This window comes from Rhinoraja longicauda, chromosome 23 (genome assembly GCF_053455715.1).
Source record: "Rhinoraja longicauda isolate Sanriku21f chromosome 23, sRhiLon1.1, whole genome shotgun sequence".
Classification (NCBI taxonomy): domain Eukaryota; kingdom Metazoa; phylum Chordata; class Chondrichthyes; order Rajiformes; family Arhynchobatidae; genus Rhinoraja; species Rhinoraja longicauda.
The window spans coordinates 7753855-7773529 of record NC_135975.1 but is presented as its reverse complement, the minus strand read 5'-3'; the positions used below and the strand labels follow the sequence as shown (position 1 = coordinate 7773529).

The 19675-nt window shown below is 41.0% G+C and overlaps 1 protein-coding gene across 2 annotated transcripts in view; it reads right to left on the bottom strand.

The window, feature by feature from the left end:
- Window positions 1-19675, bottom strand: part of exoc4 (exocyst complex component 4) — a 348017-nt gene that overhangs the window by 139862 nt on the left and 188480 nt on the right. The gene's annotated exons all lie outside the window — the stretch shown is intronic.

Sequence of the window (19675 nt, the reverse complement as noted above, 5' to 3'; positions counted from 1 at the left end):
TTTTTAATTCCAAAACTATAATGATGACAATGAAAAGAAAGAGTAGAAAACAGTGCCAAACAATTGAATTGAAAAGGAAGAAATTAAAGCTGACAATAAGCTTGGACTCATTTCAATTCATTTAAGGGACTAGAAATTACTAAGAGCTAATAAATTATTTTAACCTTTGCATTGATGTTCAAATTGTGGTGCCACGCCCAATAGGCTGTGAAGTAAGTGGTTGTAGGGTGCATACATAAAAGAGGAAAAGATTAAAAAAACTAGCCTCGCCTCCTCAACAAACCAATTAGTCATATTTAATTAGGAACCGCAATACATGAGGTGACTTGGTAACTTTTGAACGGATACAAGTTAGTGTGCAGTGCTAGCCCTTCATAGAACCACAAATAAATGTTCTTCATTCAAAAAAGATCTCTCGTAGGCAAGTCTACAGCTGTGCTGTACAAATGAATCATCGACGACTGCATTGGTGCTACCTCTTGTACCCATGCAGAACTCACTGACTTCAGCAGAGCTGGTTCTTACCCTCAACAACTTCTCCTTTGACTCCTCCCACTTTCTCCAAACCAGAGGCGTAGCTATGGGCACTCGCATGGGCCCTAGCTACACCTGCCTCTTTGTCGGGTACGTCAAACAATCCCTGTTCCGGGCGTACACCGGCCCCATCCCCGAACTCTACCTCCGCTACATCGACGACTGCATTGGTGCTACCTCTTGTACCCATGCAGAACTCACTGACTTCACCTCCTCCTTCCCAGATCTCCCTCTATCTTCCTGTCTCCACCTATATCCTTCCTTTGTCCCGCCCCCCTGACATCAGTCTGAAGAAGGGTCTCAACCCGAAACGTCACCCATTCCTTCTCTCCCGAGATGCTGCCTGACCTGCTGAGTTACTCCAGCATTTTGTGAATAAATGAATCATCATGCTTCCAGCCTAAACACAAATGGTTAAATTTTAGGACATGGCAGTTTCGTTTATTTCATTTTTAATTTCAGAAATTTCTCTGCCATTTACTGGCATATACTTAAACTTTTTTTTCATTTTTCACTCTTTTCTCGCTATGCACCTTTTCGTTGAAGGGAGAGAATGCAATATGAGCGACTTATTTCCAGATTACTTTTACGTGAATGAACCACCAAAATAAGTTTGGCACTGACCATTTCCTTCTCAAACTCAACAATGCAACATCAGTATTTTACCAAGAATAATGATACCACCATGAAAGAGGAAAACTCATTACAAAAATAATTCATCACTCGCACTGGAAAGTAAATAAAATATAGAGTTGATGGCACAAGACCAGGAGTGAGTTTAAAGCTCATGATAGCAAATTTAAAAACTGCATGATATAAATGTGTTCATTTATGGTCTAACATCAATGATTATGGAGTCTTGTGCATTTTTTGTAAAGATTCTGAATGTATTTTTAAGCAATTCTCCACCTTTTCCCAATCTGAACCACAAACTAAACATGGGCTGCAGTACATTTTTTTTTAAACAACCCAAACTAGATCTTCTAAAAATACAGTCTTATGGTTTATACTGTGTGACTCCTAACAATGACTTCATCCCAGTATTTCCAAGTTTAGCAGTCATAACCTTGGAGTCTGGCTCATTGACATCAATCACTCTTTGATATTGACTGTAAGGAGGGTACTGGACAATTTCTGTACAAAAGCAAGCCACCAAAATAAATCATTAAATGACATGGCCATGATGGTGGCAATTTTGATGGTAGGCAGAATTTGATGGGCCTTCTGAGCTCCAAACCCCACTGCCACATGCCCTTTATTCGTGCAGTTCCCAGCAAGAATCACTGGTTACTCCTGAATAGCACAAACCCTGACTGATTTTGCATTTTCTATAGAGAGCACTAAGATGATTTATAGGACTCCAAATGTTAGTTTGCGTGAGATTGGCTAAATTTATTTTCAACAGGGGCGTGGAATATAAACAGAAAACGCTGGTAAAACTGAGCAGGTCAGGGAGCAAAAGAGACACAACATAAATTCTCCAAATTTAGGGAACCAACCTGCAAACACCTTGTATTCAGCATTGTTGCCAATAATGTGTCCTCCTGACCTATTCGACACTTAAAGCAGAGTTTTCTGTAAATTCGCTTTGTAAATCCCCCTTTTTTAATTTAATTATTTTTCCTTCCTCCTGTCTTCCCTGAATCTCATCTGGATTCACACCCATTTCACACTCCTCCCCCCCCCCCCCCCCCCCCCCCACCTATATTTCTTCTTCTGGCTGCACAATTCGCATCTCTTCTGTCCTTCTCTCACACTTTTAGTCTTTTCATCTCTGGCCTTTGTCCAACCATCTGCCTATCGAAATCCCCACTCACAGTTTCCACCTTTCACTTGCCAGGCTCTGTTCTGGCCCTCCTCTCAGCTTTCTCCCTCCCTCTTAGCACCCCCCACCCAACTACAATCAGTGTGAAGAATGGTCCTGACACAAAACGTCACCAGCACTAGGTTTCTTTTTTTGTGTAAATCAGCATCTGCAATTCCTTGTACTTCAGCAGAAATAATGTTACCGATTGCAGACCTTCAATGCCTCAGGAGGTGTCTTTGACCCGGAGCGATAATTCTGCTTTGCTTTCCTCAAATGCTGTGTGACTGGTGATTGTTTCCAGCATTTTCTGCTTTAGATTCAGATTTCCAATAGATCTTTTTGATTTTCATCTTATAGAACAGGTGCACAACCAAGATTATTTTTTTTTAGCAAGTACACTCAACCTGAGCAGCGAATATGCAATTAAAAAGCAAAATATCTGTCATTCCTTTCACAGTGCAAGATTTGGAACAAGAGGCACACCTTGTAAAGCAGGCAGCTATTTAATTCATTGATCAGCAAAACTGATGTGCCGAGGGTATTCATTGGGAACTCTCTACAAAGCTCTTTACTTACTGACGTATAAAGAGCTTGATATGCCAACTAGTTCAGTGTTTTATTCCATGGCTTCAAAAGGTTTCTCTGAATAAAACAATTTAAAATTATCAGCTTTCAACTTCTGAAAGTGTAGACGTTTATACTTTAAAATAAAATAAACTGGCCTCATATTTCAATGACAATGGTAAAATAATTGTAAAAATTTGAAAGAAATAGTTATCAGCACTTGTCAACCAACGTCTGGTGTTCCAAATGATGGTTTTATTGTTTCATAAGTTCTAAATCTTCAATTAGAACTAAACAAATTTCTTACTCAATACTACAACTTGCTTGAATGAACTGTCACATCCAACTTTTAAAAAATACAACGTATTTTTTTAGCAAATGCTCGGTATTCTGGTTCATCGTGGAATCTGACAGGTTGCTGCTCACCCCATGATCTACGTTACCACAACCCAACATGAGCCAAACAGAAGATAAATGGGAATTCCAAGTGGGATCTGTTGAATTTCCTTGACACTGTGAAAAGACGACCAGCTATGCAGTTTCAAAGCAAATCTTTGTGCATTAATTTTGCTTCAGTGAAATCCACCTTCCTTTACAAACAAGATGACTCTCATCCACCCAAGACCAGAGTAATCAATGGAGAAAATGAGGTCAGCTTGGGCGGCACAGCGGCGCAGCAGTAGAGTTGCTGCCTTAAGGGCCCGTCCCACTAGGTTGTCGCCGACAGTTCGCCGGGGTGTCGCGGGCATGATCGTGAGGAGTCTTCCAAGAATCGTAGTGGATCTCAGTGTGTTGCTGAGAAATCAACCGGAGTGAAATTTCCCGGCGAGTGAAATTTCGTTGCTTATTGCGGGCGCTGTCGCATGCTGTCCCCAGGTTTGCTAGGTTGTCTTAGATGCATTTAGAAGCATGTAATATTAAATTAAGTAAAGTCATTTAAAGCTACCATAAAATACTTGTGTTTAACCAACTTATTTACCGTCAGGACATTTGACAGGTAGATTGGAGGCGACAGTTTAACGGTCAGGTAAACGTGGGAATTTTTGCGATGTTTATGGCCATTAACGATTACATTTAAAGCAGGCTCCCAACCCAGATATGCAGCCCAGAAACCAGATATGCATCTCCCGTACATTTTCAAAGAATGCCCACACTCATCACAAAAATCCATTTAACCACTTTTAAAATTAAATTTCTTAATACTGCTATTAGTAAACTGGAAGTCAATCCAATTTGTGCCTTGTTACCGTGAAGCTTGGTTTTCAAGTAACCCGGGCAAGATGTTATATTTCAAAACTCTCAAGTACTTACCGACTTGTCAGTGATTCCAGCGAAAATTAGGACACCGGAGAAGCATTGACAGCGTGGGAATTTTGCGATGTTTCCGAAGACGCTGTAATCTCGATCTGACTCGGCATTGTCGTGGTCATTGTCGTCGGGTAAAAGAAAATTTTGGCGATCTGCTACGACTTTGACAGTCGCCGGCAATCGCCTAAAAAAAAAAAGCCTAAGTGGGACAGGCCCTTTACAGTGCCAGAGATCTGGGTTCCATCCTGACTACGGGTGCTATCTGTCTGCGAGTCTGTACGTTCTCCCTGTGACTGCGTGGGTTTTCTCCAGGTGCTTCAGTTTGCTCCAACACTTCTAAGACGTACAGGTTTGTAGGTTAATTGGCTTTGGTAAAATTGTAAATTGTCCCTAGTGTGTAGGACAGTGTTAATGTATGGGGTGATCGTTGGTTGGCGTGGACTCAATGGGCCGAAGGGCCTGTTTCTGCACTGTATCTCTAAAGTGTAAAGACTAAAGTAAAGATAACTGACCTGCTTTTGTACCTACAACATTTAAGCAGTTAGCCTCGTTAGGTTTCTTGTCAAATGGCCATCCCAGCGTGTTCAAAATGCAGAATTCAATGAAGGCAATGTTCATAACGGCTTGCTGCCCGCGTCTTGCACGGAATGCTTCAGCTGCTAACAAACATTGAATGGAGCTGAATCAGCAGCAAACATTCCCACTTTAGACCAGATGATGGAGATAAGGCAGCCAAAGAAATCCACAAGCTTGCAAACAGGTGGAATTCCATTTCAGGCTTCAAAGAAAATACTCCACTTATGTAACTTAGTTTAAAACCTTGAGACTCACTGGTAAAACACCTCCTATTTTGCAAATGATGAAGAAAGGATAAATAACAAATCACTATATTTTTACCCTTGAACTAAAGTTCTTGACCAGTTGTGCAGAATACAAGCTGGTACATGCGAAGTGATGTTATTTATACTTCCTCATTCAATCTTTGCTTAGATCGTTCTTCACTGTCATTAATTTGCATGAAGTGGGTTAATCCACGAGAGGTAGAGGACCTCAACAACAAGGGTGCTACAGAAATCTTCAGATGTACTTTAAATACGAAGTTGAAATAACACTTCTCAGGTGGCATTTTATTTCCCCCTCACTTGCCAACCCATCCAAGATTCTCATGAATCAGTGGTCACCCTGTTGCTTTATAAGGTAGAATGGAGACACAAGAGACTAAAGATGCTAGAATCTTGAAACGCTGAAGAAGGTTCCAACCAAAACATTGTCCATTTCCCTCCACTTCATGTCTGACCTGCTAAGCATCTGCATCAGTTTTTATGTATTTTTTGTTTATTAGGTAGCCCTTCTTTTTATTTTACTTGATGAAGTATTGTTGCTCCCAATTGTTTAGTTTAGCTTATTTATTGCCACCTGTATCGAAGTACAGTGACATTTTTTTTGCGTGCTAATGAAGACTATACACGGTTACAATCAAACCATCCAGTGTTCAGATGCAGGTTAAAGGAAATAACGTTTAGTGCAAGATAAAGTACAGTAAAGTCCGATTAAAGATCAAAGGTCTCCAATGAGATAGATGGTAGACCGCTCTCTAGTTGGTGATAGGATCGTTTAGTTGCCTGATAACAGCTGGGAAGGGGAGAAGAGGGAATGACCGGGGTGAGACTCGTCTTTGATTATGCTGGCGGCCTTGCCACGGCAGTGTGAAGTGTAGACGGCCTAGGCTATGCCCACCATTCTGCAATTTCTTGCCGTCTTGGATGGAGTTGTTCCCAAACTATGCTGTGATGCATCCTGAGAAAATGCTTTCTACAGCGCATCTGTACAAGTTGGTGAGGGTTGTTGGGGACATGCCGAAGGCCCTAAGCCTTCCCAGGAAGCAGAGGAGTTGGTGTGCTTTTTTGGCCATTGGTTCAATATGGCTGGTGCAGGACAAATTGCTGGTTGTTACTCCTCAGAACTTGAAACTTTTAATTATATCTACTTTGTACTGGTTCACTTTCTGAAGTTGATCACAATTTTCTTTGTCTTGCTGACAATGAGGGAAAACTGATCACTTAAATGCTTAGCACAATATAATGCAATTAAAACCATGACTGATGGATGACGTTAGACAAGTGTATTGAAATAATACAAAACTACAGCACATGGGCAGAAGGTACAGGTTAATCATGAATAGGATTGAGGAGCAAGTCTAGGTTTGTGTAACATGGCTTCACAACTAACATAATTTGAGATAAGGACTAAAAACTGCAGTGACTGTTATTTCCCATAAGTCATTTATGCATAATCTTTCACTGGAAATAATTCTAAAAGATTGGTAAAGAAAAATATTTTTTTCATTTCCTCCCTCAACAATTACACGTTCTCAATTCAATTGTACCTTCTGAGACATTTGCACAAGAACCAATTCAACACCTGAAAATCTGTTAAAGACCGCTGCAGCAAATAATTATTTTCCTGAACTAATTCTGCCAACAAAATTGCAATCACAACTGTAACAATCTGCTTAATAAGCTTATCTTGGCTTTGTTATGAAGAATGAGGCGCAACATTATTGAATGTTTTTTTAAAATATACACGCCAAAGCTGCTCTTTGAGCAGGATTATGCAAACCAATTATTGAAGGTTCTTTTTATTTATTGTATTCTAACATGGCAATTACAATGATTTTAATAACAGCAGGGGGTTGAGGTTGAACTTCTCAGTGAGACTGAGTTCTTGTCAAGTGCCTCCAACAAAACAGGTAAAGCTTCACAAAAGAATTAATGCACCAGTCAATTGCAGCAATAAACCATGCAGACCAAGAAATCCAGCTTCATTCCCCCGATCTATGCTGAATTAATGTCAGACTCTTAAACAGTGGCTTCGAAGATTATAAATTAAAGAAACAAGAAAATCAGCTAAACATAATGCTACTCTTAAGAAGGAGATACAAGAAACTGCAGAGGCCAAAATCTTGAGCAAAACACAAAGTGTTTTCACTGGAAATAATTCTAAAAGATTGGAAAAGCAAATAGTTGTTTCTTTTCCTCCCTCAACAATGACACATTCTCAATTGTAATCGTGAAGTTCTGGAGGGTGAGCAGGTCAGGCAACATCCATACTCCTCTAGGTTATTTTACTGGCATGAAATATATTTAATAGTATTAGAACTCCCAGCCAACTCGAAGAAGGCTTGGCAGATTCCAGTAAATTACTAAAGGCTTATGACAGTTCAGAGAGAGCTTTACATTATTGGATGTGTTGTCAACTCGATGAGAAGTTAACGAAGATCCCATCTGTCGCTGCAAATGATCTGAGAGAATAATTTCAAAAAAGTGCAGGGAATTTATCTTTGGTGCTCCTGCCAATATTGGTTCTTTAACCAGCATTACGGTGAAATATCTGGTTACAATTATGCTAGTTTATGGAAACTTGCTGCACACAAATTGGCTGCTGTTTTTCTATATTTATCGGGTAATTGCACTTCAAATGTAGCTTATTGTACAGTGAAATGCATTGTGATGGACTGAGATAAATACTGGATACTAGGAGAAACCAAAGACTGGTTGGTAGAGACTTTTTACAAATATTTTTGTATTTTCTTGATAGAACATAACAGAAGCATCCCAACATGACTAAAAAAGAGTGTAAAATGGATGGAGAAACTTAAAACAACTGTCATACTAATGGAGTAATGTCGGCAACGATTTAAGACTGACAAGGCCTAAATATGTAGAGATGACGGATGAATTAATAATAACCTTCTGTTGTGCTCAGATTTTAGGACTGGGGAAAAAACCCTATTCAAGAAGAAAATGAGGACAAATATCAGCCAATTATAGACCCCTGACTGAACATACCTTATTGGGAAAATGCAGTAATCTATTTTTGAGGAAATTCTGGCAGAACATTTAGAAAATCATAATTATATTATGCATGGTTTCATGAAAAGGAAATCAATTTTATTAGGGTTCTTCAAGGACGTAGCAATCAAAGGGAAACCAACAGATGTAATGTATTTGGACTTTCAAAAGGTGATACAGTAAAGGTCACTGGATAAGGTTAGAGCTTGCGATGTATGGATTAAATATTAGTGTGGGGAAAAGACGGGCAGAATAACACTAGAAAAGGCATTGGAACAGTTTCACGTTGGCAAACTGTAATTAGTAGGGTACCAAAGAGCTTAATGGTGGGGAAACAATATATCTTTGCAACATGGACAATGCTACTGAGGGAATCGTGACTAAACTTGTTGACAACAAACAGGTAGGGGGGAAAGCAAATGAGGAAGGGGGGGTAAAACAAAAGGTCTGCAAAAAACAACTACGTAGAAAGGTTAAATAATCGGGCAAACAGTTGGTAGATGGCATACAATGGAAAGGGTAAGGTTCATTCAGCAACTAATTAGTACGACAGGTGAAATATTAGCCTTTATTTTACACTAATCCTATTTTATCTTTCTCACATTCCCATCAACTCCTCCCAGATTCTACCACCTTACACACAGTTGGAAGAATGTACAGTAACCAATTAACCAATTAACCGCGGGACGTTTCAGTGCCCGGTGCGGCTCGGCCGCGGGGCCTTCCATCGCCCGGTACGGCCGCGGGGCGTTTCAGTGCCCGGTGCGGCTCGGCCGCGGGGCCTTCCATCCCCTTGCGGGGGCTGTGCGTGTCGGTCGTCTCGTTAGGGGTCGAGCTGCCTGTCCGTGGGCGTGGGGGGAAGAGAGTGGAAGTTCTGTTGCCTTCCATCACAGTGAGGGGGTGTTTGGACTCACTGTGATGGATGTTTGTCTTGGGGTCGTGTATCCTGTGTACTTTTTTTCTTTTTTTGTGTTGTGTTTTGTGACTGCTGTAATTTTGTTCGGTACTTGTATCGAATGACAATAAAGTTCTATACTATACCTACCAACCCACAATTATATGGGATGTGGGAGGTAACAGAAGCCAGAGATGCTGCTGTCATACCTGGGCAAGTTCAGTAAATACTTAACTTTCAGTGACTGCTCATCTCCTGTACACATAGAATACTACTGAAGATTACTACTGAAATTAGTAGCAATCCCCTCCAATATTGTCAAAACAATCCATATGGGGATATTTTTCCCCAGGGCATTAAATATGATATAATGTACATCTGGAAATCATAAACCCATCTTTATCCACAAGTAGTCGTTCTATTGCTGCAGTTACGTCAGTGTACCCACAACAGCTTGAGGATAGCAAAGAGCTTGTTGTACCATTGCAATTTCTCTGCATTGCCTTGTAAAACAGGAAAATACTTTACCATAGCACCACAGCATCATCTCTGGCAGAAGGGTGTAAATTCAGTGTGCCTCATTTGTACGTCCATTCAACATTATAAATGTAAACTTAGGAATTTATAAAAAGGACTGGTGGAGAAAAGGATGACAAAACTGTACCCGAGGTTTTGTTCCCAGGAGGTGCGCACAAGTGAAAGACTTAAGTATGTTTGAATACATCCTTATCTATTGCTATGTTTACAGCATATATTTTAATTTCAATCATAATATTGCACCATGTAAGAGATTTCTAACATGTAGATTTGTATTTCATTTGCCTTAAAGTGATGCTGCGTAACATTAACATACCAAACTGTAATCACACGTTGAACTCCATACAAGATACAATAATATTGCATTAATTCATTTTCTGATTATTCAGAAATGCTGATGGATTGGCATCTGGCTCACTAGGTACTGATTCCTGCACTCCTTTTAACTCGTTTTTTGATCTTTTTTCTTATTTAATTTTTTTCTGATTTCTGTTCTTTATTACAGAAATAAACTCAATTCACAATAAAAAATATAAACAAAACAAAAACCGTGAAAAAGCTCAATACATTCTTAGTGTCTATACATTTGCTTGTGTCATACTGAATTGTGTCAGCGCTTGTCTTTGCACAAAACAGCCTTGCCACTCATGTGGCCCCCTTGGGGCAATATCCTTTCCCTTATTTGAAGGGTGCCCCCCTCGGAGTTTGCCCTCAATGTCCAGCAAGGAGGAACCTATCCTGTGGCCCTCTTCTACAGAACCTTCACATTGGCTGCCCCAAGCTTCCCTCAGCGCAGTCTGGGCTGGGCTAGTCAGCACCATTCCCTTACGGACATCTCACTGAACCAACAAGATTCAGCCAGAGCAAGATCAATTCATGGAATTGATGGTTTTCCAGCAGTACTTGATATCTGTCTCCGAATGCAAACCTGAGAACAGCCTGTAAATCAGAGAATCCTCTTTTTGTCTGCTCTCTTGAAACTCACCAGAGTCCCGACTCCACACTCACTAAAAGCTTGCTGGGTTCTGTCTCCTGCAACCCCTGAAAACTCACCGGATCCCATTTCCCACGCTCTGCAAACTTTCCTGGTTTGCTGGAAAATTGATTACACTACTATCATCTAAAAAAATTGGAAGAATGTTAACAGTATTAATTGGAATAACATCCAATATTCCGGAAAATCTGCCACTCTGGGGTGACCAAACTTCCAAGCTTGTTTTTTGGACAGAAAACCAGGGTTAAAAATGTTGACTGTTGGAGATGCCTATAGTCAAAGAACACCTGAAGTCTGAAGAAGGGTCTCAACCTGAAACATCACCCATTCCTTCTCTCCAGAGATGCTGCTTGTCCCGCTGAGTTACTCCAGCTTTTTGTGTCTATCTTAGGCTAATGATGACATGTGCATTGCAATTCTGATGATGGGCTATTCCCAGAACAACATTACTTTGTGATGGGGTGCTTTCCCTAAATGAGATGGAAAAGCAAGCTGGACCATCTGAAGATGATGATGCAATAGTTCCTAAACTTTACTTCTCTATTCATCTTAAAAAGTGGACCTCAACTTCATGAAATTAGTAGTAAACAAGGGATCTAAAGGAGGCACTGCATAAAAAGACAGCAAATATCATTGGATACTTTTGCTTTTTGCTTCTCTATCCTTCTAATGGCGAATGTTCAATAGGACTGATACGAAAAGGTACCTGACTATGATGGGGTGAAAAGAGATCATTGATTCCACAAGCACATCAATAATTGGCGTGGATGGTAATTCTTATATTCTCCACAGCCTCACATTCGACATTTTGTAGCACAGGCTTTCGCCTGCTCGTTATGGCTTAATAACATAAAACCATTTAATACATTGCTCAGGAAAATCAATATATCACAAATCCAATTGGCTTGCAGATACTTCCTTTTGAAAGCCAACACTTACATATGAAATTTAGTCACAAAATGCTGTTTATTTAAGCTTAGTACTCTGGCATGTTCACATTGTAGATCATCTTACTGTCTCTGCACAAAGGAGATGAAACCAGGAGAAAAATTGAGGTGAACTAGTGATCTGGAAACTCCGTTAAATGAATTAGGTCTTCGACATTCCCTATGACCCTCCAAATCATCAATACCATTTAAAAAAAAATCGACTTTCTTGTATGTTGTGTTAAAATGGTCACGCAATATAAGATACAAACATTATCATTTGAGAATACTGATCATTTGTAACCTAGGACATGGAATTAAAAAAATTCTTGCTTCTCAATTCCAAAACATCAGATTTATGAACCTACCCAGAATCTGACAAGAAACTCAATAGGTTTATGCTGATCACGTCATCTCTGGGATTGGATTACTTCTTGAGATATGCTCAGAGCTTCAGTAATGTTATGTGTCACTGCAGTCGCAGTGTATTAACTTTGACAAAATCACAAAAAAAAATAATGGGTATGAGCTGCAGCATTAAGAGGTTCCTTGAAAGGACCAATTGTATTATCGAGTTGGCGGTGCTGTCTCGAAGGGCCAAATGGCCTCCTCCTGCACTTATTTTCAAAGTTAGTGACAAAGGCATTTAGCACGAAAACACGGCCTTCGGCTCATTTTGTCCAAACTACCACAGCCAAGCTAGCCCTATTTGACCATGCCTGGGCCAGATTCCTCCAAACCTTTCCCATCCACGTGCCTGGCCAAATGCCTTTCCAATGTTATAATTCTATCAAGAGTCTCGAGTGTTTAATTGTCATCTGCACCAGCAAAAGAATAAGTACATTTTTATTTGCTGCAGTTCAACAGCCCCGTAAAATGCAATAATACACTTGTAACTATGTAACCATAAGACAACACAGTAATGGACCGGGCAATGTCTATTATCCTCTGTAATCTCCTTTGTTCCTGGGTATTCGATTTGATGAGCCATGCCGTGCAACTGGCCATTATGTTGTCTAACTTACACCTGTCCCAATGACTCCATCGATTCACGTAATGGATTGAGAAACCTTCTGATGGAAGGCTGAGTCTGGAGAGCTGGGACTGAATCATGTCTCTGTGAAATACAGTATAGAACATTCCCTCGAGTCCCTTAGATAATATTGCCCTTAAATTCTTAATCTTGTTTTCAAGGGACTGTAAATTGGCCAATGGAGGGTGGGGTGGGGTTGTAATCCCCCGCCTCATTCTCACTTGCAGGCTGTCCTGATGACCGTGTTTCCAGACACAAGAGGCTTCAGGTTCTACTCTCACTGTTTGCATAGGCTGCAGGGTTGGGGACTTTCCTGTTATCGGAAACTCCATAGTGCCAATGTTCCTAAATGGACGAGCCTGTGAGGGCATTGATTTAAGCTATTTCACAACCTAAATAGTTAAAAATGGCTATATTTAATGATGACCTTTTTTGCTACTTGCAAAATATCTCTACACTGTCGCCATTTTGTTCTGTCTCAACATCTGGTAGCTGGTTCCATATACGCACCACTCTCTATGTGAAGAAAGTACCACTCAAGTTCCTATTAAATCTTTCTTGTCCTGTCTTTAACCTATACCCTCTGGTTCTCGATTTCCCTACCCTTGAAAAAGACGCTGTTCATTCAACCTATCTATTCCTCTCAGGATTTTATATACTTCTGGTAGAAGGTTCCTCAATCTGAGCTGAAATAAAGTCCTGTGCCCAATCTCTCCCTGTAGGTCATGACCTTGAGTCCTGGCACCATCTTTGTAAATCTTCTCTGCATTCTTTCCAGCTTAATGGCATCTTTCCTCTAGCAGGATGACCAAAACTGAACACTGTACTCCAAATGCAGCTTCACCAACATCTTGTACAACTATAACATATTGTCACAACTTCTATACTCAATTCCCTGACTGATGAAGGCCAGCATGGCAAAAGGCTTTTTCACTACCCTATCTACCTGCGATGCCACTTTCAAGGAACTGTGTACGTGTACTCCTGGATCCATATACTAAACAACACTCCCCAGGACCCCATTATGCACTGTGAAGATCCTACTCTAGTTTGACTTCTTAAAATTGTGACACTTCACATCTATCTGAATTAATCTCCACTTGCCATTTCTCAGCCCACTTGCTCAAGTGGTCAAGATCCAACTGTAATTCTTCATAACCATCTTTACTGTCTACGACACCGATTCTTTTGATGCCATTTGAAAACTAACTTGTACATTCTCATCTTACGTACAGGGCCCCGGTGAGACCGCACCAGGAGTATTGTGTGCAACCTTGGTCTCCTAATTTGAGGAAGGACATTATTGTTATTGAGGGAGTGCAGTGTAGCCTCACCAGGTTAATTCCCGGGATGGCGGGACTGACATACGATGAAAGAATGGGTCGACTGGGCTTGCATTCACTGGAATTTAGAAGGATGAGAGGGGATCTTATAGAATGTTAAAATTCTTAAAGGATTGGACAAGCTAGATGCAGGAAAAATGTTCCCAATGTTGGGGGAGACCAGAACCAGGGGTCACAGTTTAAGAATAAGGGGTAGGCCATTTAGGACTGAGATGAGGAAAAACTTCTTCACCCAGAGAGTTGTGAATCTGTACAATTCTCTGCCACAGAAGGCAGTGGAGGCCAATTCACTGGACGCTTTCAAGAGTTAGATTTAGCTCTTAGGTCTAAAGGAATCAAGGGATATGGGGAAAAAGCAGGAACGGGGTACTGATTTTAGATGATCAGCCATGATCATATTGAATGGCGGTGCTGGCTCGAACGGCCGAATGGCCTACTCCTGCATTTAGTTTTCTATGTTTCTATCCACATCATTGATATCGATGACAAACAGCAATGGCATCAGCCCCGATCCCAGTCACACCACTCGTCTGAAAAACAACTTTCCACCACCACCCTCTATTTGTCAGGTTGTTTCTCGCGATAGGAAGGAAACAAACAATTCTCCAGAATGAACAGTACTTTGATACAAAAATGCATGTGGCATAAGATATTTAGATGGCTGGTATGGATTATTTGTGTTGCTGGGTCTCATCACATGTAATTGTAGAATGCATTAGCTCTGACAGGGTTTGTTTTCTATTCTCAGAACTTTACCCTTAACCATCAGCTGCTGCCAGTGTGCAAGGCTCTGATTAGACTGAGAAAAAAAATGAACTGGTACATTTCTTGGAAGTTCCTCAGCACTTGGTAACGTACCAAGGAAATGATAGATGATGCTAATGCAATTTGCATTCGTTGGCCAGAAAGTTAAAAAAAAAATTATAAATAAGTATGAAACAATCCCCTGGGCAACTCTAGTTAATGAGCTCCTCCAGCTATGAGCAAACACAATTTCTCAATTAATGGAAAGTGGAGTGTGGAGGAAGAATGTTCCCAACTGTTTTTACAAATTGCCAGTTACAGCAACGTGTCTTAATTGGGATTTTCTCCCTTTTCTTGTTTTGCCATGGGTTTTTTTTGCCATACTACACCCTGCAGGAGAATATGATAAAAAATTAGGAGCAACCATATTCTAGTTGGATCCTGCTTAGTTGTAATCTTTTTATTATTAAGATTCTAACAAATAATAATAATGAGTACATGTACTATTTTAAAATAAGAATGGAAATGTATTTTTTATTTCCTTTATTTCAAAATTCAATGGTCGACAAACCCATTTTGTGGTGTATATCCCTTCTGTTCAATTCTTCTTGTCTCACCATGAAACACACTAAAATCTTTGGTGGTGGTTATGTGGTGAAGTGTGGTCAATGTCAGTATACTTGTGCATGCACAGACCAGCATTATGTGCTGGAGGTAAATCACCTTCAGTCTTTAATTCCAATTAACCATCGTACCATCGGGCAGATGAAACAAGGCCTTCTACGCCCGCACCTCCAGACTCAGGAACAGCTTCATCCCCAAGGCTATAGCTGCTATGAACTGGTCCTGCTGAGCCAGATGGTCACATCGCACAGCGAACCGGCACAGATCTACTTGCACTTTATTCTGTTTTAAAAACTGTTCTAATTTGTTTCATTGGGTTGTTTAAATTAATACTGACTAGCTAATTAATTTATTGCATCATATGGGAGGCGCATTCCCAATCTCGTTGTACCCCTGTACAATGACAATAAAGATATATTGTATTGTATTGTATTGTATTGATGAGGTAGTATGAATTGCATTTCCTCATGGCAATAAGCAGGACAAATGAAGTCATTGCACACTGCTCCGCTAAAACTTATAAATGGAAAGCCACAGTAAAACTGAGCAAAATTTGCAGTAAGTGGTTCTGCAGTTGTTTGTGCTCAACGTCAGGTTCCTTCCATCTGCTCTGTCTCTCTCTACAATTTTGTTCTGTAGGACTAAAGATATTTGTGCAGCTCCCATTCACATTAGTTTTCATTTTCACTAACATTCTAGTTCCAGTATTCACCAGGATGAGTTATTTTCAATTGCAACTTCCATTACAACTGTGCAGTATCTTCCAGATCAAGTTCTGCTACAGACTTGAGATTTAACTCATACATTTTCGCTACTGTAACACCAAAAATGTCAAGGCTCTGACTGCTGGACTAAAGAATCAAACATATTACATAACCATAAAGCAGACTCTGCAACTTATTGGGCAAGGATAGGTAATTGTCGATAATTGTGAACTAAATGTTACATTAAAATATTTTGATAATCAGTGGTTAAATGAACAGTAACAATTAGGGCAAACAACCAAACTAGGATGGAAGGATGCGTTTACAGCCAGCTTTTAATTATGGACAGAACTGTTAAAATGTGGTGAAACTAAGAGAAAATGCAGGAATTAATGATAAAATGGTTAACAACTTTTGTGCGAATTAAATTGTCAATGGAAATGAAAATGTTGTAATTAATAAATTAGTAAAGGTGGTGCAATGGATATTGGGATCATGAAGAAAATAGATAATGGGTCTTTCCGAAGCTGGAAAGCAAGCAGTAGGTTTCTGGAGATGTTGAAACATGTGCAGACTGTAGCTCAAAGATCTGGTGAAAAGGGCATTACTAAACTTTAACAAGCAATAAGAGTTCAAGGAGCATTGATATTGGTGTTTGGAGAGGAGTGGGAGGGAATGTTTTCACATCTTCTCTTGTTAATTCTATACACAAAGTGACTGGTTCACAATGGAATGAAACAATATTTAGTTTAGTTTAGTTTAGAGATATCACGCGGAAACAGGCCCTTCGGCCCACCGAGCCCACACCGACCAGCGATCCCCGCACATTAACACAACTCTACACACACAAAGCACACTTTTTTCACACTTATACCAAGCCAATTAACCTGCAAACCTGTTTGGAGTGTGGAAGGAAACTGAAGATCTTATGAGAAAAACCTTGCGGACACGGGGAGAACGAACAAACTCCGTACAGACAGCACCCGTGGTCGGGATCGAACCTGGGTCTCTGGCGCTACAAGTGCTGTAAGGCAGCAACTCTACCGCTGTGCCAACGTGCATATTTGTATCTAGTTCAGAGACTACCCTCCCATTTATAGGTGATGCATGCTAAAAGATGGTCACAGACTGCACAGTTGTTGACTAAAATAACTACTTGAATTGCAGCATATCTTCAGACTAATCCTGAAAATCAAACAATATAATTGGAATTTATTGACCAAATACTCCAATGCCAAATGTAACAAACCTGCATCTTTACAGCAACATTGGTGCCTTTCACCCACTAGTTAAAAGAACAAAATACAATGTTGCAGTTCACGTTTCCAAGGAAGCATACTTGAACATTATTGCTTAAAAGTGAAGGTATCCTTTTCATTTGAAATTGAATAGAAATGAAATGGTCTAAAGCAGTGGTTCCCAACCTGTGGGTCGCGACCCCAAACGGGGTCGCGACACCAATGCCATGGGGTCGTTAAATGATTTTGAGCTGATATGAATCTATCTATCTATATACTATTAAAACTCAGATCTTGTATCTATATATATATATTCCACGATGTCGGTGAACCGTAGCGCCACGATTTTTGTACCGCCTTAATCAGCATGCGGTTCGCTGCTGGAAAATGATTTTTTTATTTAATTCTGTCGCATATTTTTTAAGTTACACAGGTTTTAAAGCAATGCCCCCCCCCTTATTGAGGTTTCGATAGAGGGCGCTGCGGTCCGGCAGTGCTCAGTACGCATGCGCGGAATCTCCTCACTCTGTACTCAGCACGCATGCGCGGCATCTCCACACTCGCACCAGGACGCCGTTAGCGGCGCAAGCCCGCGATCACCGGCTCATAAACATATTTTACATAACGGTGGAAATTTGTGTGTTCGAACAATTTTGAATTGATTTGCAATTAATTAATGTTTGTAGGAGCTTTGGAATTTTTTATGAATAAATAATCTATAATTCAATAATCGCAATATATGGCAGTTTGTTGTACAAAAACCGAATGTATATATAAGATATTTTAAGGGTTGGGGTCGCTTCATGATTGCTTGTTCTAAAATGGGTCGCTATATTTGAAAGGTTGGGAACCACTGGTCTAAAGAGTAATGTGGCTCAATTTCCCTTCAGGGACCAGTGTCTTGATTTCACAACATTTATGCAATACCCTCCAGGTGGCAATACCGCTTCTTCTCCACTTCCACGATTCCTGGACCAATCACTTGTTTCATGACCCATTCTTGGAGGTGCAGCCATGTAATCTTATTCTTAACTCGACCACATTCAGTTGTTCCATTATTGCACATTTTGCACTGCAATCTTGCCCCATTCTGCTATTTTGCACTCATCATTGTATTTATTGTTGCATTTGGCATACCAGTATGCATACCAGTATGAACTCTGTTTCACCTACCTCGCTCTCATCCTCCCTCTCTGAAATAATGTCCGCCTCTCCCTTCGTTGACCTCCACAGCCCCTCTGACCTCACTGACTACTACAACCGCACTCTCTCCTCCTGCCTCGACCAGCTTGCACCTATAAAAACCAAAACAGTTTCCTTCACCCACTCTGCTCCCTGGTTTACCCCTGAACTCCGCGTGATGAAAACTCATGCCCGCAACAAAACAGGTCTCACAATTCACTCCCAAGCCTACAAAGACCACATGCAGCACTACAAAGATGCCCTCTCCCGCGCCCACTCCACCTACTACTCTCAAATAATTCACTCTGGCTCCGGAAACCCAAAAACACTCTTCTCTACAATAAACAAACTCCTCAGCCCCCTGGACACCATCTCCCAATCATTCACAGTTGACAAATGCACCACTTTCCTTTCATTCTTCCAAAGCAAAATAGACAACATCTACAGCACCTTAACCACCAACGCACCTGCTCCCCCTCAAACCACCTGCCCCCCCTTATCCTGTCAGCCCCTGCCTCAGTTCTCCCCAATCTCCACCACCGACCTCTCTGACCTCTTCACAGGAATAAAAACTGCCACCTGCTCTCTGGACCCCATCCCCTCCAGCTTTGTCAAGGCCTGCCTTCCTGCTCTCTCTCCACTTATCACTGCAACAATAAACTCCTCCCTGTCCACTGGCATCGTCCCGCCATCCCTCAAAATCGCTGCTGTCACCCCCATTCTGAAAAAACCTGGTCTAAACCCTGACACCCCAAACAACTTCAGACCAATCTCCAACCTACCCTTTCTGTCCAAAGTTTTGGAACGTGCTGTAGCTTCCCAACTCAAATACCACCTCTCTACCAATAACCTGTATGAAACTTTCCAATCCGGATTCCGCTCAAACCACTGTACTGAAACTGCGCTCCTCAAAATCACAAACGACATTCTCCTCTCCTCCGACGCTGGCAACCTCAACATCCTCATCCTACTTGACCTCAGCGCCGCCTTTGACACCATAAATCACTCCATTCTCCTCGCCCGACTTGAAACCTCCCTTAACATCACCGGCACAGCCCTATCCTGGTTCAAATCTTACCTCTCTGACAGACACCAGTTCATCTCCATTAACAACTGTAAATCCCCCACCGCTCCCCTCCCCCAAGGTGTCCCCCAAGGCTCAGTCCTTGGCCCCCTCCTCTTCATCCTCTACCTGTTCCCCCTTGGTCAATTAATCCGCCGTCATGGTCTCAACTTCCACTGCTTCGCTGATGATATCCAGCTCCTCATCTCCACCAAGTCAATCTCCCCCACCACACACTCTACACTGACAAACTGCATCACTGAAATAAAATCTTGGCTTCAATCAAATTTCCTCAAACTCAATTGCAACAAATCTGAAATCATCATCA